The sequence below is a fragment of the Pseudochaenichthys georgianus genome, chromosome 3 (assembly GCF_902827115.2).
Source record: "Pseudochaenichthys georgianus chromosome 3, fPseGeo1.2, whole genome shotgun sequence".
NCBI lineage: Eukaryota > Metazoa > Chordata > Actinopteri > Perciformes > Channichthyidae > Pseudochaenichthys > Pseudochaenichthys georgianus.
Genome location: NC_047505.1, coordinates 22,781,789 through 22,806,692, shown reverse-complemented (window position 1 = coordinate 22,806,692; position 24,904 = coordinate 22,781,789). Strand labels below are relative to the sequence as shown.

The following is a 24,904-nucleotide window of genomic DNA, read 5'->3' as shown; positions in this document are numbered from 1 at the left end:
CATAAACAGCGGACACTGTTTACTGTATACACAGCCCTCACAAATCACACACGCCAGATAGCTTATGCAAACAGTTAGAACCTGCATACGAGACACAACCTTTATAGTCAGAAAAAAGTGTGATTATTTTTTGGATATTTTACACAAATGATATTATGAATACTGTGGGCCTACATACCTTAGTGTGATTATAATTGCATGTTGTATATGTCCTATTCATTGTCTCAATGCGCTCATACATCTTAGGAAAGTTATCACCAAAAATGTTAAGAATGTCTTTAGAGAAACGTTATCCTACCTTTCAGAAGAAACATTCTGGGAACCAAAATAAAACGTCCTGCTGAAAACGTTTAAGAAGAGTAGGGCATAATGTTCTAATAATGTCATTGTTGTGTTCTGTGTATAGAGCTGTGTGTTAGTGGGAGCCCCTAGTGGCGAGTGATAATAGCGCAGGGCCTTATCTATCACAGGAAATAGTCTGACAGGAGTTGCGTCAGTCAGATTGGGAAATTACATGTGTCTCGTTTTGTTAGCTCCACAATCTGGCTGCATCCATCTTCTGGAGACTTGTTAAGCGCATTGTCTGTAAGTAAATATGTTAGTTGAAACTATATTAATGTAGAACAGTGTTTATTTCATCATTTGATCGTATTTCATCATTTGATCGTATTGTCCTCTCTGAAGAACCAGCACCTTACCGTGGTAGAGAGGTTTGTGTGCCCTGATGAACCTGGGGGCTGTGTTGTCTGGAACCTTGTGTTCCTGGTAGGGTCTCCCATGGCAAATTGGTCTCAGGCAAGGAGCCAGACTAAGATTGGTTCAAAAGACCTGATGAAAGACGACACAGGAAGTGAGGATACCTGGCCCGGAGGAAGCCCGGGGTCCCCGTCTGGAGCCAGGCCCAGAAGGAGGACTCGCCGGCGAGCGTCTGGTGGCCGGGCTTGCCACGGAGCCCGGCCGGGCACAGCCCGAAAAGGCAACGTGGGCAACACCTCCGCTTCTCCGTCCCACGGGCCCACCACCTACGGGAAACAGCGATGGGGTCGGGTGCGCTGCAAGAAGGGTGGCAGTGAAAGCAGAGGGTCTCGACGAGTGGTGGGGGAAGCCCTCTGGATACCTGGTAAGCCCAAACATGTAGTTCGGGTGAACTGGGAACGTCTGGAGGAGGCCCAAGTTCAGGAGGCCTTCAACTCACACCTCCGGCGGAGCTTTTCGGGCATTCCTGTGGAGGTTGGGGACATTGAACAAGAGTGGTCGGTGTTCAAAGCCTCTATTGCCAAAGCCACGGCGGGTAGCTGTGGTCTCAAGGTCTTAGGTGCCTCAAGGGGCGGTAACCCTCGAACCTCCTGGTGGACACTGGTGGTCAGGGAAGCTGTCCGACTGAAGAAGGAGGCCTTCAGGGATTTGTTATCCCGGGGGACTCCCAAGGCAGTTGCAAGGTACCGACAGGCCCGAAGGGCAGCAGCCTCAGCCGTGGCCCAGGCAAAGCAGCGGGTGTGGGAGAAGTTCGGAGAAGACATGGAAAAGGACTTTCGGGCGGCACCAAAGTTGTCCTGGAAAACTGACCGACACCTCAGGAGGGGGAAGCAGGGAACCATCCAAGCTGTGTACAGTAAGGATGGGACATTGTTGACCTCAACTGATGGAGTGTTAGGGCGTTGGAAGGAACACTTTGAGGAACTCCTGAACCCGACAACTCCGCCCTCTATGTTAGAGGCAGAGCTGGAGTATGACGGGGGATCAACACCAATCTCCCGGGGGGAGGTCACTGAGGTCGTCAAACAACTCCACAGTGGCAAAGCCCCGGGGGTGGATGAGATCCGCCCAGAAATGCTGAAGGCTCTGGGTGTTAAGGGACTGTCATGGTTGACACGTCTCATCAACGTTGCGTGGAAGTCAGAAACAGTACCGAAGGAGTGGCAGACCGGGGTGGTGGTTCCCCTTTTCAAAAAGGGGGATCAGAGGGTGTGTGCCAATTACAGAGGCATCACACTACTCAGCTTCCCCAGGAGAATTTACTCTACGGTACTCGAAAGGAGGGTCAGGCCGATTGTCTAACCTCAGATTGAGGAGGAACAATGCGGATTCCGTCCTGGTCGTGGAACGAAGGATCAGCTTTTTACTCTCGCAAAGGATCCTGGAGGGGGCCTGGGAGTACGCTTATCCGGTCTATATGTGTTTTGTAGACTTGGAAAAGGCATATGACCGAGTTCCCAGGGAGTTACTGTGGGAGGTGCTGCGGGAGTATGGGGTGAGGGGGTCTCTACTCAGGGCCATCCAATCTCTGTACTCCCAAAGCGAGAGCTGTGTCCGGGTCCTCGGCAGTAAGTCGGACCCGTTTCCGGTGAGGGTTGGGCTCCGCCAGGGCTGCGCTTTGTCACCAATCCTGTTTGTAATGTACATGGATCGGATTTCGAGGCGTAGTTGTGGGGGAGGGGGTCTGCAGTTTGGTGGACTAAGGATTGCACCACTGCTTTTTGCAGATGATGTGGTTCTAATGGCTTCATCGGTCTGCGACCTTCAGCACTCACTGGAACAAATCTGAGGCCATGGTTCTCAACAGGAAACCGATGGACTGTCCACTCCAAGTAGGGAATGAGTCCTTACCCCAAGTGAAGGAGTTCAAGTATCTCGGGGTCTTGTTCTCGAGTGAGGGAACAATGGAGCGTGAGATGGGCCGGAGAATCGGAGCAGCGGGAGCGGTACTGCAGTCACTTTCGCGCACCGTTGTGATGAAAAGAGAGCTGAGCCAGAAGGCAAAGCTCTCTGTTTACCGGGCCATTTTCGTTCCTACCCTCACCTATGGTCATGAAGGATGGGTCATGACCGAAAGAACGAGATTGCGGATACAAGCGGCCGAGATGGGTTTTCTCCGCAGGGTGGCTGGTGTCACCCTTAGGGATAAGGTGAGAAGTTCAGTCATCCGGGAGGGACTCAGAGTTGAACCGCTCCTCCTTCACGTCAAAAGGAGCCAGTTGAGGTGGTTCGGGCACTTAGTAAGGATGCCACCTGGGCGCCTCCCTAGGGAGGTGTTCCAGGCACGTCCAGCTGGGAAGAGACCAAGGGGTAGACCTAGGACCAGGTGGAGGGATTATATCTCTTCGCTGGCCTGGGAGCGCCTTGGGATCCCTCAGTCAGAGCTGGTTGATGTGGCCAGGGAAAAGAAAGTTTGGGGCTCTCTGCTGGAACTGCAACCCCCGCGACCCGACCACAGATAAGCGGGAGAAGATGGATGGATGGATGGATCGTATTTCATACCTTTATTATGTGACGTTAAACTGCATCTGCACCACTAGGCCTAAGCTAACGCCTCATGTCAATGACAATGTAATCTGTTAGCGTATTAGCTCGTCGTTAGCTTAGCCTCTTTAGCATACTAGCTCGTCGTTAGCGTAGCATATTAGCTCGTTGTTAGCTTAGCACTGTTAGCATTTAGCTAAACTCTTGTTTTCTCTTCACTTATAAAATAGATTAGTTTGTTAGCCTTCTAAACTGTCTAACTAGCCTAGCATTACCATAACATGGTCATTTAAGTTGTGTTTCTGTATACCTGTCATGTATACTTATCTCATTGCAACTGTAAAACAATGTATTTTTCTTGTGTGTTACAGTTTTACAATAAAGAATATAAGAATATTCAGGAGCTTCAGTAATCTCCAATTCAGAATCCCGTTCTCCTGGAATTATTTGAAGTTCATGTTTATGCTGACTGAATAGCTAGATTCCAGGAACATCTAGTGAGAACAGTACAGTCATCAAAAACATCTTAAGGAGGTTATCACCAAACATTTCCAGAATGTTTTTAAAAAACGCTATCCTACCTTTCAGAAGAACATTCTGGGAACCAAAATAAAACTTCCCGCCAAAAACGTTTTAAGAATAGTAGGGCATAATGTTCTAACAATGTTATCAACCACATCTTAAGAAGGTTATCAAAAACATACTAAGAAGGTTATCAAAAACATTTCAAGAAGGTTATCACCAAGCATTTCAACAATGTTTTTAAATAACGTTATCCTACCTTTCAGAAGAACATTCTGGGAACCAAAATAAAACGTCCCGCTGAAAACATTCCTTGAACAACGGATGGTAACAAACATTTCTAGCTGGGAACTCACACATGCCACCGCAAACATGCTATATCTGTTTACAGCTTACCATGAATTACGTGCTTGTTTGTTTTTTTCAAAAGGAAAATATAGTGACATCAGATTTTTTTTAAAACATCATTTTCAAACAAATGCAACAAGTTTGTTTTTTAAAGCGCTCTAGAAATAAATCTGACGTTGACCATGACCGTGTTAATATTTGCCATAACGTTTGAACGTTTTATAAAAAAAGAACAACATCCTGAAAACATTTTCATAATGTTTCTTGGAGAATGTTCTTCATTTGTTATCATGTAACATTAAAAAGGAACATTTTATAAAACCCTTTCTGTCATCTCAGGCCTCAATAACATCCTGAAAACATTTTCAGAATGTTGCTTGGAGAATGTTCTTCATTTGTTATCATGTAACATTGAGGGAACATTTTATAAAGAACATCTTTAATGTGTTACAACGTCCAAAACACATCTTTAGAATGTTGCAGGCAAAACGTTCCACCTTTGTTAACATATCACATTAAAGGAATGTTTATAAAAAAAACGTTGTCATCTCAGGCCTTAATAACATCCTCAAAACATCCTCTGAATGTTGCAGTTAAAACGTTATAGTTAACCTTAAACCTTATAGGAACATTATTTGAAAAAATAAACATCCTAAAAAGGTTATTTGAACATCAGATTAAAAAAAATCTTTAAAACCTTATTAGAACCTGTAGGTTACGTTAGCAAACGTTGTGAGAACGTTCCCTGCTAGCTGGGCTCCCACCTCTGTTGATCTCCACCCGCTCCACCGGCTGTAACGTAACAAACGCACCTTTTTCAAAATGGCGGGCTGTTTGAACTTTTGCTGCTGTTGGATGAACTCCACTGAGCTGCTGTCATTTAGTTTTGGATTAAAAATAGAACCTGTCAGCGTTTTCCAATTATCACATTGAGGAGGACATTGACGGAATAATCCTGTTTTGTGGCTAATTCCTTAGTATTCGGCGCATGGGACAGGTTACCGGCCAGGGACGTTCACAGGTACGGGCTAACAGGTACGGCCATTTTTGCCTGACCTGCCCCTCTGGAGAGAGCAAGAGTTTTTTTTGTTTTCCATTGTGGCCGAATCAACATGATAAGCCCACAATTAGTATTATAGCGTCTCGCTGCGGGAAACACACCTTGTCCGCCTGCCCCCAGTCACGTGACTTTGTTTACAATCTGACAGCTGGAAGCAAAGGAAAGCCCTCCGAGTCCAACGTCATATGGCTATGGTGATCACACCAAACGCCTGCCCTGGCTCCTGCCCGTCTAACGGAGAACACTTCACTGTCCCGCTTTATTGTAGGATTTCTGCCTTGTCTCCACTTTAGCTTGACCATCTCTGTTATTAAGTTATGGAATTCTAAATAAATAAGTAATTAGATACCTTACCGTTACTATGCTCATAAAGAATGATAAGAATATGCTTGAATCTTTTAATATCTCTGTGTCTTTCACACTATCCGTTTGTTAAGACATAATACAAAACTTTATTGTTCATTCACACGGACATTTGTTGCATAAAAGAAATCAACCGAATAACATAAAAAAAAACGTCTGTCAAGTCTGTATTTTTGTATTTGTTTTTCACTTTCTCTGCCATTTAATGAAACAAATTCATATTAAATAAAGTTACAATTGAATGTATTAATAACAGAGCTGCGACTGAATATTGTTTATTAAATAAACTGATTAATATTTAAGACTAACTTATCACAGAAACATATTTTTGTAAAGCCCATGGTGACGTCTTCGATGTGTTGCTTTGTCCAAACAAACGTCTTAAATCAGACAATATTAGGTTTTCAACTTTATAAAAATGTCCTGGATTGAATAACTTGTAAATCTATAGACTTAACATTTCAGTTCTAATTTAGGACTTAATGTAAATGAAGTACATTAGGTCATTTGCATAGAATATTCAACTTTTGCAGGATGTAAATGTCCCAAAAAAAAACGATAATTAATTACATGACATGTCACTGGTTAGACACTTTTATCTAAAGCGACTTACATACTCAATACTGTGGGCAATCCCCACAGGAGCAATTTGGGGTGAAGTGTCTTGCCCAGGGACACAACGACATGCTGACTGCAGTGGGGTTTGAACCTGTGACCCCCTGATCCCAACACTTACGGACAACCCACTACGCCACACGCCTAATTGCAACCTTTGTCTATTTTTCTATTTTTAAAATGATTCAAAGTATAGAATTCATACAGACTGAAAAAGGACACTTTAATTTCTGCTTTTCTATGTTTTATATATATTTTTGAAATGTTTACTTTGACATCAGGAAATTGTGACGTCCAATTCTTTAACTGTTTATTTATTTAAAGGTGGGGTAGGTAAGTTTGAGAAACCGGCTCGAGATACACTTATTGTTATATTTCATGGAATGCTCTTAACATCCCGATAGCAATGAATATCTTAAGTGCTTTGACAAAAAATCCATAAAAAAATTCCATCTGTGGAAGCCGTAGCACTGTAAAAAGCACGACCAATCATTTTAGCCGGCCCGGCTAAAATAACTGGATGGCCTACCTGCCTGTCAGCCTTCCATCTGTGCACAAACTTATCTCGTGCCCTCATTGGTCATGTGCGCGTTGTGTGTTGGAGGAGGGGCTCTGTAAGGAAGTGGCAGATTTTTTCCGGCTGTGTATTTTCCAAGCCCCCAGGAAGTGCGCCGGACTCAGATGAAAATATTCGTGCTGGCCAAACGGCGGTACTACACTTCCGTTTGGTTGCCAGGCCCGGAAACACTTTTTCCCATTGACTTACATGGGGAAAGAGTGGTCTGTAAATCGTTGGATTTTTTAAACTAAATAAACTACCCAGTATGAACACTTGTATATCCCTTATTAAAAACATTCGTTCCTCAAGTTGTAATAATGTGCTAATAACGTTATTCTGAGTTATTTCCCTCTGCATTATGAACGCGCATCTAACACACGGGACCGCGCCGCCCGGCACGTTCATGTTACGTGTCCCGACCAATCGGAGCACACTGTGCTCACAGGGAGGGTGGGGGCTGGAGCTATTGGAGCTCCAACGAGCCGTTAAAGGCAGAGAGTGAAATTCAGTGAATACACGTAGTTTACAGAGATGCTGTTTGAAAAACCAATGTGAGTTGCGTTTATCTTTACCCATGGATGCACAATAAGAACGGACCCATATCGTCTTACTGCCATCCCACAGAGCTGTAATAATGGATATATTGCACACGTTTGCTGTAATTCATTATCATGCTACATGGGCTGTATGATTAAATCTTGTACCGTAAATGTTGTATTAAATAAAGTTAATATATATATATATATATACACAGTGCAATCATTCTTTCATGCTAAATGAAGCTCTGTTGCTTGGATATCTCTAGATCCGGTTGAAGCGTAATATAAGTACATAACGATTGATGTGTACATTAGCATAATTACTAGCTAGCTGCTAACTGCTGCCGCCTCGTTAATATAAATCCAGTACCGTGCTGTCATGAACGCACGGTGCTGTTACGTGTACGCAAATTGACGTGCTTGATGTGAACGAGCATGTTGGTTAAAGTTGCGCATGCTCTATGCGCGCACATACGGGTACTTCTCAGGCATGCTGGGTAATCTGTGACGTTTCACTCTCTCAAAAGTTGGGCCATTTAATCATCATGCGCTAATGAGCAACTCTCATAGGAATGAATGAGGCCCTGCCTCCCACGCTGTATCCAGTTCTTATTATTCATCCATGGTATTTTCAAATTCTAGCGCACTCGAGCCGGTTTCTCCAAAATTACCTACCCCACCTTTAATACACAAAATAATTTATTCAATATAAAAAAAAAATGATCAGCAGAATAATTGTCGTAAAAAATCATTGTTTTTTTTTTAATATCAATGTCTGAAGAAATGAATACGCTTTTATGACACATTAGATTAGATTTATTGTCCCCAGGGGGAAATTCATTTCCACGGCACTGTACACAAGTCTTTAAAGAAATGATAGGACCAACTGCAAAGGAGTCGTATTTGAGGAGTGATGTGATTATTGAAACCATCACTCCTTCACTAACTTCAAGTGTTGAGAAGTTCTGATTCAGCCCAGCAGGGGACAGATTGATCACGTTCCTCGCATGTAATGAAGAGCAGCATGTTGCAGTGAAGAAACGCATCACTGCCCATCAGACGGACTCTTAGCTGAAGTTAGTTTGATAATCACCAGCTGCTGGATAATGGAGTCTGCTTTAAGTTGAAGTCAATTTAAAGTTCCATTTGATGAGCTGCATGTGGCCAAAGAGTGCTTCATAAAAAGGTCGCAGGATGACTCCTCTCAAAAGCCAACACGTGTCCAACTGTTTTCTGTCGGATCAAAGTCACATTCAGCGTGACTTCTACTCGCTCAGTAATTGTTAAAGGCGGCGGGACAATTCTGATGAAGTCAGAAATGCAAACACAGAGCTGCATACTGATGTGTTGGCAATCGTGCTGCAGTTTGATGTTGGAGGGAAAACTGTGGTATGAAAGACGGACATAGAAACTGTTCAAATATCTTCCAACAACCTCAGCAAAACGAGTCTGTTTACCATGGGATGTTAGACATTTTGTAGTTCAGCCAGGGAGAGTGCAGTCAATGCAGACTCTGTACATATGAAGCTGCTGAGAGGCGTATGGCAGTAATTACACTGTGGTCTTAAGTCACCTGGGAGCAGCTCAGACGTATAATAAGTCTGTGTGTGTGAGAGAGACACAGAGAGAGTGTGTGCCTGAGATCAGAAGGAGTCCTCTGGAGTTACTGCAGTCTGAAACTCAGCCACCTCTCCACCCGCCAACAACATTTTCTCTGCCACGCTCTGTACACACCACTGCCCGTGTGATATCGGTCTGAGAAGCAAGCGTTACTGTCTGAAGGAGAAAGCGTGGGCGAAAAATACAAGTACGGTAGAAAAAGTGTCTCACTCACCCAGTTGTTGTTTTTTGGCTACAAGTGAAAATATCTTATGTACAGATGAGAAGTTTTCTTACTGAGAAAAAATAGCGAAAATAAATAAACAATCGTTGAGTCATACTGAAATCAATACATTGCACCAAAAAAAAGTATAGCAGTATAGTCGACTGTCCTCCTGCTTCATCTCTAAAACACACATTTCATGCCCGACAGAAAATGCGATTTTGAGGCCGTAAATATCAAGTAAACGTGTTATACCAAATTTGCTGATGAACATAAATATTTGTATAATATTACAATTAAATAGTTGTGATAAAGTTGTAATGGAAATTGTCTCAAGAAATTCATGTTATTCTGAATAACTAGATAAAAAACTAATATGTGTATATCGATACATCAAAGTGTAAGTATGAACCACAATCTCCCTTTGTGAGTCATGTTGTTTTGTTTAATCAGTGAAGTTGCTTTTTGGAGGAACCAGTACAACTGATCAGATCAAAACCTCACAGATAATGTTTACTGTCACAAGTTAAATAGTTTAGTTAATCTTTCCCTTAGTATGAATTTAGTATCTCTCTCTGTTGCCATGTCAACACGGCATCAAAGTGTGTCTCAGAGCGTGTGAGAGATCGAATCAGCCGAGCGATCGAATCAAAGAGCAGGTCCACTTTACCCGGCCTGATTTCCTCCCTCTGATCGCAGCGGGCCGGAGGAATTTAGGTCAAGGTTTTACTCTGAGAAGATGGTCTTGTCTTTAATGCTGCAGACACTCCTGCAGACCTTCACTCTTAGCTCTCACGGTCACGACTCAGACACTGGAGATAAACTCTGAACAGCAGACCTCTCCAAAGGGCACACAGTGTGAGATCCACCTCCGAGCAACAACTCTGAGCTCTGCACTTTCACGCTTTATTAAATCAACTTTGTGGGAAAGAGCTGGATGTTCATCTACAACCATAAATATCACGGAGCAGCTTTACTTGCGTTGCCTAAATGTAGGTTTTTAAATCTGTGTTAGCAATGTTATTATATTGTTATTGTTATACTATTAAGTTCACTAAAAGCGACCTTGGGTTTCCTGAAAGGCGCTATAAAAATATTATATATTATTATTATTATACAGTGTGAGATCCACCACTGAGCAACAACTCTGAGTATTTGTATACTATTAACACACATTTAGTTAATCAATCCTCAACATCAGCCCTGTAATAAATCTTACTTTTATAAATCTACCAATCTACATCCAGGCCTTGGTGAGACCATACTCTCCAGCATGTGCACGTCACTCGGCGTCAGCTAATCGGCTTGCTGCTCCTTCTCTGCGAGTGGGACCCAGGTACCCCTCAGAAGCACTGTTTGCTATCCTGGCCCCTGAACGGTGGAATGAGCTCCACATTGACATCAGGGCAGCAGGAACTCTGCATATCTTCCATCGCAAACTGCAAACGCATCTGTTTTTAATTGTAGCTGTAAAAAGCAGCACAAAGTTAACTTATGACTTGTAACTAATTCACTCGCACTTCCAATGGTATGACTTGCTGAAGTAAATATATCAGCACTTTCCTTCTTGTTCTCTATTGTTTCTGCTCTTATTGTAAGCCTCTTTGGATGAAAGCATCAGCCTAATGAAATGTAATAAATCATTTTTAAGCTCACGTCTACAATTAACACATTTTTCTCTCGCTGTCAGGAGCTCCTTTATTTTATTTGTGCCATCAGCAAAAGAAACAACCCAGGCAGTCTAACTTTGATGAGCATTGTTTTTCTCATTTTGTTGTCTTTTATCGACTGTCTTCACAAACCTGCTCTGCAGTGGATCGACCTTCGCATATTTCAATCTCTAATTAAGGTCTTTATATCATTGGACCAGACTTTAGCCACTATGTGTTTTATGTTGTTCAAACCAGCTTCTAGCAGCGTTAGACTTTAAACTCCCCCATGGTTTTGTTCAGCCACCTGTCGCCTCATCACATTACCCTCCACTAACTGTGTTTTCTTCTTCTTCTTCTTCTTCTTCTTCTTCTTCTTCTTCTTCTTCTTCCCTCTGTCCTCAGTACTTCGTCCTGCTGCTGTGTATCTTCCTGTTGGAGATCCTGGCTGGCGTCCTGGCTTATATCTACTACCAGCAGGTAATCCCCTTTACGATCCAAAAAGTCCTTTCCAATATATTTGGCAAGGCACCTGGGGATTTGATCTGTTTGGTAGGTGGTTGCAAGGATGGAACAGCAGCTGACAGATATGGGAAGATTAGATATTGATTTCAAATGACAAAAAAAGTCATTTTAAATTGGACACAGATGTTAGGATATATTTGAAGTCACATACAGTCTTCGCTGAGTTGCGTTTGTTTCGTTACTCTTTTTTTGACTTCTGATATTTGTTTAACCTCTTGGTGGACACCCGCCTGTCCTCATAGTAATGATCACATGTCTATGTGTGTAAAAGCTGTGAAGGACTTTACTGGAAAATCAATAGAGCATGCTTGACACTTGTTACGTGCCTTTTGATCTGAGCACGTAGTCAGAAGAGTTCAAGACTGATTATAGTCCCGTGGCCTTTGCTGTGATTTGAACCACCACAAAACCAACATGATAAATGAGTGTGTGGATTTATAACAAACAAATATCACACTGAACTATTTTACTTTGGGAACATCTAATGAATACTGTGTCAGATGATTTGGATGCTTTTTATTAGTGTTTGGATTGAATTACACTCAAACTCATTAAACTCTACTTCTCTACCACAGGTTTAACTGCAGTACTAACCACTACAAAATGCACATGTGTGATAACTGTCTCTTCTCATGTGCTGTAGTTGACTAAATCCGACAGCGTGTGAGTTATGACTGACTGCAGGGCAGGTAGTTGCAAATGAGAAGGTTTTTTTTCTCGTGTAATATTAATCTGACACGGCTCTGCAGCAGCGTCACCCCCTCCTCGACTTGTCTTTAAGGCTGGTGGCTTGTAGCTCAGCAACAGGACTTTTCAGTCTAGAGCTGCACTGCCTTCATTGTAACATCCTCATTCATAATACACAATCTCCTGAACACGAGCTGTCTCTCAGTAGCTCTCTGCTGTTTCCTAAAGACCCTTTACCAGCTTCAACAGATTGTTACTGTGTTGCTAAATGCTTTAAAGCCACTCTCTTTCCTCCCTCTACTCTTCCTCCCTTGTTAACTGATCCTGATTTCTTAATTCGTCGTGAAAACGTAACAATTGCTTTTAATTGCGAGACGTCAAACACACTTATTGAAGCTGCAGGTTCTCCACACTCGTCACCTAGAGTAAAGGGAAGCGACAGCAGCAGCAGTTTGCAAACGTTAACACATTTCCTTCCTTTAGGAAAGAAAGTAATAGCTGCTGAACTTCATCACTTGAAGGCAATCACAGCTATATCTGCAATTACATCTATGTCATGAAGCTGTTCTTCATGTGTAAGGTTTGCTTTCTTTAAAAGTGCTTCTATCTTTGTACAGTATGGCCTGAGATCAACTTAATCACACACTTGATTTACAGAGTTACGCCAATTGTGTGTGTGTAGAAAAATGCTTGTTTATAGTACAGTTCTGGTGACCTGAAACGCATGTAAAAAGATTTCAATAGTAATACATGTGTACGTTTAAAAAAGGAGGTCAAGTAGCAGCCATATAGAAGATTTCTGCAGCTGTCGAAGTCAAATCAGCAGATGCCGGGCCGCTGTATAGCTCCGTTTGTTTGGACCATTTGCAGAGTTGCATCCCCTCTGTTTCCCCTTTCACTCGATTAAAGGCACTCGTGGTAGCCCAGAAATAGCTTTCTTTTTTTAAACACAGCAGATGCTATTACCTTCCTTACCTGTAGGTGGTGCACAATGTTGCTGTTACTTTGTTGAGACTCCCAGGCCAGCTGCAGTGTTGGGGCGATGGCTCCTAATAGATGCTTAAACTCAGGTTAGCATGTATTTATGGTTAATGCCACATCAAGCTGATCTCTCACACTCTGGCTGTTTCTTCTTACCGAGCCATTTCACACTGCCGCAGTGTCTCCCAGACTATCAACAGGTGAAGTGAAATGCTCCCCTCGTCCTCTCCCTCCCTCTTTGTCTTCACCTCCCGTCTCTCATCTCACTCTGCCCTCCCCTCCTCCCTTCATCATTCATTCCCTTGATATCTCCTTCATGCTTTGATTTACAGTGGTTTCCCAGCTGGCTTGTTGCCATAGAAACTGAGCCCCCCCAGACCTCCCGCTCCTGGAGTGTCTGCCGCTGGTCTCGAGACCAAACAAAGAAACATACAGACTCTCCTCTGCTCCTGTGTTGTTAACCTGCTGTCCATGACGTGTATCGTCAGGAGGGAATTTAAAATCCTGTGTGCGATACATCTCCTCAGTCAACAATTACATCATCTCATTTCATCACTTGCTCATGCTCCATGCTGGCCTAGGATTTCTGTGTTGCTATGTCGTTGGCTGTTAGTGAATATAATGTGTGTGTTTTGTGTGGCAGCTGAATCAGGAGCTGAAGCAGAACCTGAGGGAGACCATGACCCAGAAGTATCAGCAGAGCACCCACGAGCACATCACCAGTGCGGTGGACAAGCTGCAGGAGGAGGTAAGAGTCTAAATACCAGGATGTAGAGTGGCGTGGATACAACTAACAATATAACAAGGTGGAGGTTCAGGCTGATGCCAACAATTATTTACATTATCATTTAGTCTTTTAATGGTTTGGTCTATAAAAGGTCAGAATTCGTGAAAACGTCCATCCAAGTTTCTCGAAGTAGAGCTTCAAATTTCTCGTTTTGTCAGTCCAGATTTAAAATAGGACATTCCCCAACAGACGAAGCAGGAAGTCTCCTTATTGGAGGGGCTGGAAAACTGCATTTTTTGCAATTTTACTATGAATGTGTCATAGCGTCTGTAGCTGAGGTACATTGAATTGTATTTTTAACATAAGCTCTTAAATGATAACCGATTGTAAAGAGTGCAGTTTTTTTCTGGCCCAAAATACATTGGTCACCATCATTATTTTTAGCGAACAGCTTACGTGTGAGATTCTCATTGACTCTCTTGAGGCCTGTTGATTGGTTTTGGTACCCTATCATCCCATCAGATTAGAGATTTCGGTGATGAGGGCGAGTCAAAAACAAATCCGATTCCAGTCTCTCAGTCTTCAGCTAAGCATGATGGACTTGTCTTCATCCTGTTTTGTAATTCACCTTCTCGATGCTTATACAAGACGACAGCACATGAAGGAACGGATAAATGTGAGCAGCAGTCGAGACTTCAGTTAGGTTCATGTATTATTCTCAGTTTTAAAATATGAGCTACCCCGGGCTGTTAGACGTCAAGGAAGTTTACTACTCCAACTCCAATAAATTAGGGGTGAGGGAAAGATAGACTACTGTAAGAATCCAGATTTATTTTCTGTGATTCCTAATCCATTCACAACTTCCCAAAAAATATGTTTAACCCTTAGATGCATAAGTGGTTCTTTTTGGACCCGGTGAGGTGGTTTTCTTAGAGTATCTTTGTAATTACATTTTTTTATCATTTCATATTCCAGCTATTCCTCAAAAAACATGTTTTGGATATCATGCCATTCAAATTTTAAATTTTAAGAATTGTAGTTTTTGTATTACTACCCCAAGCTTCCATAAGTGGGTCAAAAATGACCCGCATGCATTTTCTATGGAATTCCGTTTCTTTTCAAAATGTAAAAAAAATAAATAAAAAAAAAAATAGTGAAAAATTAAATATAAAATATTTCTAGTGTGATCCAAAATATAATACTGAATATTATACAAGTGATTTTTCTTAACCAAAATGACAAAAATGGCATAAAAACACATTATTCTAATACCCGTCCTTTTTGACCCACTTATGGAAGAGTGTAGGGTCCAGTCACTCGTGCATCTAAGGGTTAAATAAATGTTTATTTTCTTCTACAAAACAGCCCAGATATTGCTACTCAGGGACAGTAATCCTACTCAACAAGTCTTTCGTTTTGTCCAAGGTTACAGTGTGAGTGTTTCTGATAAACTAAAAGGCAGCTAGGTAAACACTAACAAGCTTAATAATGTTATTTATGAATCATGAGCCAAAGGATTGAAATTGATTCTGGAGATACAGAAGGGTTCACGCCCCTAAGCTAAGCAACTGCTCGCTGTAGCTCTTTATTAACCATACAGATCTCAGAGCTAATTAACCCAAAATGTCAAACTATTTCTCCAGCAAAATACCCATTTTGTATAAAAAGAATTGAACAATGTCTTTGTATACTTTTTTGCTACCATCAAAGTGGTCTAAAGATAGGCAATGTGTTCGTGTGTCTCCCTCAGTTTAAGTGCTGTGGCAGCAACAGTTCGTCGGACTGGGCTGAGAGCGTGTGGATCCGCTCCAGAGAGGCGGAGGGCCGCGTGGTGCCTGACAGCTGCTGCAAGAGTCTCACCACGTTCTGTGGCCGCAGGGACCACCCGTCCAACATCTACAAGGTGGAGGTGAGAGCAGGATGGGGGCTTTACACAGCGGGGGGATCAGTATTTCTGTCATGTCTCAGCATGTCAGCACTGAGATGGGTGGTGTGATGGCAGTGATGGAGGAAGTATTCAGATCCTACACTTAAATAACCGTACTAATACCACACCATAGGAGTCATGTTACATTAGTACAAATATGCAATTTTAGCCAGGAAAATGTATTTAAAGTATTTAAAGTATAAATACTTAATGCAGAAAAGTGTCCTCTGTGTATGTGCATAATATACTATTATATAATAAATCATAAAAAATAAAATGTTTTCCCTTGAAAAATAACATAAATGGACTAAATAGTTGACAATTAATTTACCCTCAGTTGACTGATTGATCAATCGACACATTATTAACTAATGGTTGTGCTGTTGTTGGATAATTTAAATCATCACAAAATACATTTTATAAACGTTTTACGTGTTTTTTTAATGCAGAAATCTCCATTTAAAGCTGTCAGATACATGTAGTGGAGTACAATATCACTCTCTGGAGTAGTGCAGTAGAAGTATAGTATGCAAAAGTACAGTATTTCCTCAATGTGTACAGTAGTATGTGTAGGTACTTGTACCTAGCAACATTTCAACATTGTATAAGAACAACAGAGTTAGAAGAAATGTAATATCTGAGCAGTATACACAACATTTGTTTGCAGTGCGACTCCCTCATCAACATGACGACTCTTTGTTTTCATTAAGGGGGGGTGCATCTCCAAACTGGAGAAATTCATCCTGGACCATCTGAAGATCATCGGAGCAGTGGGTGTTGGGATAGCCTGCGTACAGGTGAGAAATAAAGTCAACTCTTTTTACAGTTTGCTCAACATACATAGAGATTCAATAAACGTATATCCATGGAGAATTTGCTAAATGTTTCTTCTCTACCATCCAACCCCCAGGTCATAGGGATGGTGTTTACATGCTGCCTATATCGAGTCTAAAGGCAGAGCCGTACTAAAGAGAGAAGCAGAAGAAGAAACGTGTGGGAGAGGGAGGTACTCCAACAACACATGCCATACTCAAATAGCCCATAGGTACTTCTCTTTCCCTTGCACATAGGGGAAGGAACATTTTGGCGAGGGATCAAATTGCACATCTGAGGAACTCATTTTAGTAAACAAAGGGTGGAAAACACTACAAGGTTTTGAAGTAATTAGGCACACCATTTGCAGCCTCAGCTCCATCTTCAAGATCACAGCGAAACCCTCAGAGAGAAACTGATGGGATTTCTAGCAGAGATAAATGAGTGTGGGACAGCCTCTTAGGGACTGAAACGTTGTAGTTTTCTTCCACTCCGATCCCCTGGATGTGCAATAGTTTGTGGACCAGGAGCTACACCCCAGAGTGCTGTTGGGATCAGTGCAGTCAAAATGTAAGCCCTGGTCCCAGCAGTGAGTCCCACCTTCTGGAGCCCCCTAAACTGCAACAGCATTTTGATTCCTCTTTAACTAGCCAGTCATGCATTTCAAATATCTGTTCATTAGTGGCTTTTAAACTTTTACACTGTTTGTTTTTATATTTTGTAAATGGTTGTTTTCAACATTAGAGGTGCTTTCTTGTGAGCTATAATTGTTACCTATGTGTCTTCATATTGTCCTATCATGTTTGATCATATCATTTCTGCCACCTTAATGACCTGCTTTAACTCTGTGAGACAACTCAAGTTGATCTTAATAAAGTCATTATGATAATGTTACATTCAAGCAGCGCCACTCATATTGCTCATAAGGAAGTGCCTCATGTTTGCGCCTTTTTTATACAAGGGATTTATCCACTGATGCCAAAGTTGTCAACTTTGTGTAAAGACCTACTGTCTCTCTTTCAGCCTTATTCACATTTCTATTGATGTCTCTCTTTTTAGATTGTTTTTATAAATTAACATTTGTTCACTTTTCTATAGACCATGAATATATGATTGTATTTAAAGGACACATGATAGTCACTCACTGTTTCCCATGTGCCTCAAAGACGACACTAAATTAATCTGCTGTATTTCTGTCTTTGTGATAATCCTGGATGTAATTTAGTTTGAATAAACATTGATTAACAATAACATTTAGCTTCTGTGGTGCTTTCTCAGCAAAAGTCAAGTGGGATTTTGCAACATGAACGGTGTAACAAACAGCATCTCCATTTTTCATTCATTGAGACAACTGATATTATTTTCAATATCGTAACTGCCCAAACGTCCTTCACCTCACCTTGTCAGGGCAATTAATCCCAAAAACTCTATACAATACTTGTGTAAAGACAACCCCCCGTGTCTGTAACCAGTGGCCCTTACACAATTGGTACCAGCTTACAGGTGCATTAGTGTATTAACCCAAAGTCATTTCCCTAATGTTGCTGTACTGTGGAGGTTTAGGATGTGAGCCATATTCTCCACGGCTACTACTGGAGTGTATTACCTATAGCATGACAGCTATACAGTCTGTAATGGGAGTTATTCTGCTGTTCAGTGCAAGCCCTCCTCATTTGACCCCTTGTATTTGTTTGGGGTGCATCATTACTGTGAGCCGCAGCAGTTACGGCGTGCAAACACAGGGGGGCAGCACCCGCCAGGCTTTCAGCACCACAACACCACACTGATGAAAACAGCTGGTAAGAGTGTGAGCAATAACACCCAGAGGCTATTGAGGATTACCCCCTCCCTAAACACACTCTTCTCATTCAAAACGGCAGAAAAGCTTTAATGTGGTCGCCCAAAGTGTCAGGAGGGGGAGGGGGGAATGGGGATTTGTAAGCATGGTCACAATAACAAAGGTCACTTAGACATTGAACTTCATCTGATTGTAATCTGTGAAAAACATTGAATATGTTCATCTTAAAATATGGTCGGAAAATGAAATGGCATGATCCTATATTGGTTTCTATTTCTCTGTGCGTGAATATGTCAGAGTAAAAAACATTTCCCCTCTGTGTAACAGGCGCACAATATAAAATGAAACAACATAAATCTGTGTGTATTGTCATAATACCCCTTGGAAGTGCTCTCTCAGCACACCGTGTGAAAGCTGAGTCATCCCTCAAAACGAGAGAGTCGCGTTTTAATTTATTTTCCCCTCACAAGGGAGGTGGGGGGTTCCGTAGTTAATGTTTCCATTGGAGTGAAAGTAGTTCAGCACATGGCAATTTTAAGAGGTTAACAGGGCATTTTTCCATGTAGCAGACATCTGCGGAATGCTAGTCCTGCTCTTGACACAGTCGTCGCCTTCGGTTCGGGAGTTGCTTGAATTTGACTTTTAATAGATGACAGAAATTATGACGAGCCTTTGATCCACCAGTGAGTCCCGACCAATCGTGCCCCGCTGATGGAAGCCATAATAAATCCCCCTGACCCCTGCTGGCCGTGCGGGCCTGCCTGCCGCTCTTGCTGTTGAAGGAGGACATTTTCAAAATATCTCCCACAATGCTCAGTTGTCTATCCAGTACAGCCTTCCAGCTTTTTCTTTTCCTGACAGGTGATTTATGTGCCGACAAACAGGGGGCTGTGCTTCATCTGCAGCTGGTAACCCTTGCAGGAACATGCAGGGTCACCCAAAGGCAGGGGACATGAGTCTTATTTTAGATATAGTTTGCATAATTTCCCTTAGTTTAAGCAGGACACGTCAGCTGCTGAGGTTAAGAATTTGTTGTTTCTGATTTGGTTTCACAGTCACATTTATCATGAGCTATAACGGTTCCTGTTGTCACCGGGTCGGGTAGAGGTTAAGGTTAGGTAAGTATAGTTATGGTTTAGTTTAGGGTTACCTACTGTATATGGAAATGACTGTACACCACAAGTGATTCCCAACCTGTGGGTCAGGACCACCTAAAGAGTCCTGATGATGAATAGAATTGGAAAAATATGCATATTTATTTATTTATTTGTTCCAATTTGTTGCCATTTTTCTGTGGTTTATTTGACTTCCTCAAGTACATCAACAATTAAATAATTCTGTATGTATTTGATAACTGTCCGGAGGTATGCCAAACTTTCACATGGGTCCGAAAATAGACATTGCATCGTGTGAAGAGGTCACATGCCAAAAAGGTTACAGAGCGACTGTACATTACATCAGGAAAGCGCCACAGGTTATTCTGAAGGCAGAAATTAGCTGTGACTTTCAGACAGCTTACCGGGGACTGGGTGTGAATAACGGAAGTGAAAAATATCTTGCTCTCATGTATAGCTGTATGAATGCTCTGCATTAAAACCTCTGCAGCCGACTCAGACACCTCAGGTCATTTTCATTCAAGGCTGTTTACATTGTGTGTGTGTTTGTGTCAGGAGGGGGGGGGGGGGGGGGGTTAACAGATCTAATCATGAGTCTGTAGATGGCAGCAACACTCTTGGTCAATCTGTCTCAATAAAATGGAAAAAGTCTATTGTCTTGGCGGTCAAGGGCTGCCAACTGAAATTGAAATTAATTGGGATAATCCAGCGTGTTGGAACAAATAAATCCACAGTCTTTACCAGGAACAGTTGTTTCCACCTGTGCACATATACAGGCCAAATGTACATTTTTAAGAAGCAGCCGTTAACATGCTGAAATGCAATAAAACAGAGTAACAGCGTCTACTTCACTCGAGTGATGCTGATGACTCTGGGTTAAGGATGAGCCTCATTATGCAGCAGAAGGAGCCAGATGAAATGTCAGATGTATTCTGCTCACTTGGTTAAACTGTAAATTGACTTGCAGAACATTACTGACTATGTTTTACCCAGTTATCAACAGGGTTGTTAAGCGCTAACTTCACATTTTTTGGGGAGGGGTGTAGAAGTAGTGTGCTGATTATGTAAGTCATTTACATTTCCTCCAATTTAAGAGTGACTGGCTCAGCGAACCTAGATACTTTGAGCCTCGGTATAGCTTTCAAGCTCCCCTCTGATTAATTATGAGGAGCCGTGTGAAATAAAACCTCTCTCTGAGCTGCCTCTCAGTTCTTAAGACATGTCATTGGTGCATCTGTTGGGGGGAGAAAGAAGGAGCACCTGTCAGGATGCACATCAGGGTAAAGCTCCAGTGTGCTGACAACAGGCCTCACATGGCTCTTATCCCTCTGCATATGAATACAGTAACATCGTCCACATACGTCGCCCTGCCTGTCACTCACTTGTTCGCTCAGGCTCACAGCTGCCCAGAGCTGACTCCCTGAAGCATAGTGCCTCAACATCTGGCTCGACATCCTCCTCCTCTTCCGGGTCACATCACATTCTGCATGATTCCTGAGGTGTTCAGACCTTCTCCAAGGTGGTTTCCCCAGATGGCTTTTGATTTTCTTCCAGGGGCTGGACTGTATGTTTTGGGTTGTTAGGGTGTTGATAACTTTGTGTGGGTGTGTCCTCTGGGTTATGGTGGAGTCAAAAGAAGGTGGCCATGGCCTTGTATGTGCCAATGGAGATGAAGAAAAAAAGCAAAGGAGCCCCTTACTTGGATATACACTACTAATATTTATGCAACAGATTGTTTAGGTGTAATTTTAGAATTTTACTCAAGATCTCAAGATGGACAAGTCATGTATGAGAGACCACTAATGTGCTGACCTTTCTCAACACATGTTGTATTAATCACTCTGGACTTTTGAATCGCAATATTTATATTATTATTCTTATATATATATTTATTTTATTAATGTTATGCTGATATGGATCTATGTAATGTAAGTTCAGGAGACAACTTTTGCCATGCCAGAGAAACAAAACACTAACATGGTTTTATTTGATCTTTATGACGTAAACCTATGAAGAGTACAATGAGCTTCTTCAGCTAGAATTACACTAATTAAGCTTCTTTGCACAAGGTCAGAGAAACAACGAGTTTAATTAGAAAGGGGCAAAAATAATTAAAAGGACAATAGGGTTTTGATTTCCAAATGAAACCCAGACAGAAGAGAGGATGTGTTTGGTATGAACTTCTTCTGCAGAGATAATGTTAATTTGACCATCACATTAGATTAAGCCGTCACTGCTTCAGGGCCATGAATTAAAAAGATGACATGGTTTTATTTGAAACCCTGACAGGAGGAGATTATTTAAATATTGACCTTCTGAACGCTAATTAGCTTAATGTCTTTGCGGAAGTCTGCGAAAAAAATTCAACATGTGTAAAAGGAGGTAAAGTAATTAAATAAAAATGACACAATGGTTTTATCAGTACCTTAATAATTATTAAAGTTATTTATATCAAGTGGTAAAACTGCAAGACCAATCAACTTGAAACAAGTTGGAAGTAAAAGTCTAGCATTCTAAATGATACGTGGAAAAAATAAGTGGCAACTAAAAATGCAGAATGACCTTGTCTATTACCTGTGTTTGGTAGATTAATCTATAACAAATATCATACTTGTTATCTGATTATAATTTATTTTATGTGAAATTCTAATCTGTAACATATGTAACTATTGTTTGTGAATAAATAGAATGGAGTAAGAAGTACAAAATAAATCATCACAAAGCTTAAACCGGGGTCTTTTTTCATTAACTTGACATAGGAATGAAGAGGAATATAACTACACTCTATATTTTCCAGTAACAGGGCATTGCGTGCGTGCGTGTTATAGTTTTGAGGGTTTTAAATGCTGCAGTTGCTCTTGATTTATCTAATTGAGATGATCTCGCCAGTGTTGAGGGTCAGTGACTCGGACATTAAATGATTCTCTAAAGTGCATAATAAAATGCTCATTGACATACTTGGATTAGACCATGGGGCGAGATAGGGATGTAGATATATTTTTAATAACTTTGCTCATGCAGGTAACATCCTAATTAAAGAAGAGCCTGCACACACAAGCTTTTGTGTGGTTTTTCAGATCAAATGTACATTTTGATTAATCTGGCCACCATGCATCACTACATAAACCATAAAACAATATCTTATATATTTCAATATATAGTTATGACATGGTAAATGATCTGTACATGACTACTTTTATTAAACTAAGTGGATACAATTATTTCATTTAGACTTGAGGACTGAGGAGCAGTGATACAGAAACCCCTCAGGGCGTCTGAATATTGGCACAATTATAAAGTCAATGTTCTGGGACATTCTCCCTGCTCAGAACAAGGGTTCCTTTTTTCAAGAGGTAATTGCAGTGGGATTATTACATTTTGTCTTTATCCTATTCAGAGTGACTTTCAGGTGATTATCCAAACCCTGCTAATTCACTGATCAATATACTTACTGTGATTACTAGCACACTGTATACTGTATGTAGGCCTACTATCAAAATATAATAAAATATGGCCCTATCAGGAGTAACAAAATATGCCTTTGAGTTTATTTAAGTGCAGCTAATTATAATCCAGGGACATAACTGTATAGGCCAATTATTCAGAAAAGGGCCATTCCGATGAATACTCATATTCTTTACTTGTTTAAACTCTTTATTGCAGCATTTTTCTTGAGTATTTTATACTGTTTTAAACTTTTAGCAGTGGTGTAAAGTAATGTTTTGCTACTCTACCCCATTACAGCTAGGAGGTAGTGTACTTTCACTCAACTACATCTATTTGATACATAGTTACTTGGAAGGTTTGTATTAATGATATCAAATATAAACACTTAAAGACTTTAGTTACACCTGGAGTAACACTCACATGCTTCCCTACAATAGCACAGAGTTATTCAAATTAGCTGCACCTTTACCAGCTTTGATAAGCACATTAATGCATTGATAATCTTAATCAATAAATGTAATATTATTCTGAAAGGGAAAAATGCATAACGAGTACTTATTTTTGGTACTTTGCAACCCAGTCTCACAGCATTTCGTGTTATACTGTAGTCACGAAATTAATCTATTGATTCGTGTTCACCAACACGATTTCCCCATTTTTTTAAAAAAGCAATGTATTTCTATTGGTAGTATGTTTCGTGCCTGCACCAAATAATAACAAATTAGAAGGAAAAAAAGATTTAAAAAATACAGATTTCAGTATGCTGAGGCTCTGAGCCCCATTTCTTTTCCTTGTGGATGGCAAAAAAAGTCAGACATTATACAATAATAAAAAAAAACATAATCGTGGCTTGATATTGAGTAAGAAAATGTGTTTATGAACCACACAGCTTCCGGTCTTCCAAGACCCGACCGGACAAAAAGACGTGGTGCACTAGCCTACCAATAGAAATACATTGCTTTTAAAGTCGTTCTGTGTGACACAAATCAATAGATTAAATTAATTTCGTGACTATTACACAAAATGCCATGAGACTGGGTTGTACTTTAAGTATATTTTGATGCTAATAGTTGTTTTACTTGAGTAACATTTTGAATGCAGGGATTTTCCTTGTAACAGAGTATTCCTACACTTCTCATTTAACTTAAGTACAAGATCTGAGTACTTCTCTCCCTCCCAGCTAGAAATGTTTGGTTCTAAAAACATTCTGAGAATGTTACATTCATTGTTCTAGGAATGTTTTCAGCGGGAAGTTTTCTTTTGGTTCACAGAACGTTCTTCTGAAAGGTAGGATAATGTTCTCTAAAAACATTCTTAAAATGTTTGGTGATAACTTTCTTAGGATGTTTTTGATAATCTTCTTAAGATGTTTTTGATAACATTGTTCGAACATTATGCCCTACTATTCTTAAAACGTTTTCAGCTGCAAGTTAGACTTTTTTATTAGAATGTTATTGTTTTAGAGTATGATAACATGCTTTATTGTTCCGATTTATCAGAAGTCTTTTCTTTTTTTTATAAATGCGACCAGCAGCTAGTACAAGTCACTGTCGGTATCACATGTACTGGAGGAGACCCAGAATCAGACTCGGAATCAGTTGGTGAAAGTAACATTTGTTTATTAGAAAAGGGGAGCTGGGAGTGGAGGTTGGCTCTGGCGGCAGTGGGAAACAGTTGTTCCAGGGTGGGTAGAGAGGCCTGGCTGGTCTTGGGAATGTGGAAGGCCTTGGATTCCTCCTGGGAGAGACATAACAATGAGTGTGAGGCAAAAGCAGGCAAAGTTGTCAAAGAATATGCTGGTAAAAAGCTAGAGCTGCACGCAACAAACCGTTCACAGCAACAAACCGTTCACGGCAACAATCCGGTAGGGAATGAGTGCAGGCTGCAGGTTTTCATAGTGTGGCTGATGAGCAGGTTGCAGGTGTGGTTGATTGGAGATTGCTCCCAGCCGTGTCGAGCAGACCAGCAGGCAGAGAGAGAGAGAGACACACAGTAGAAACAAACACATACAAACACTAACAGGGGTTTCAGGGACGGGCAGTGACAGTCGGTCCGTTCCTCTATATGTCTGTCGGTCTCAAATCTAAAGGGTGCAATAACGATTTTTATCCAATATGCATAAACAGCGGACACTGTTTACTGTATACACAGCCCTCACAAATCACAC

General features: G+C 41.2%; 1 pseudogene; it reads left to right on the top strand.

Annotated features, from left to right (window-relative positions):
* The first annotated feature begins 5,098 nt into the window (after positions 1-5,098).
* On the top strand, positions 5,099-17,630 carry LOC117442266 (CD151 antigen-like; annotated as a pseudogene).
* The last annotated feature ends 7,274 nt before the right edge of the window (positions 17,631-24,904 follow it).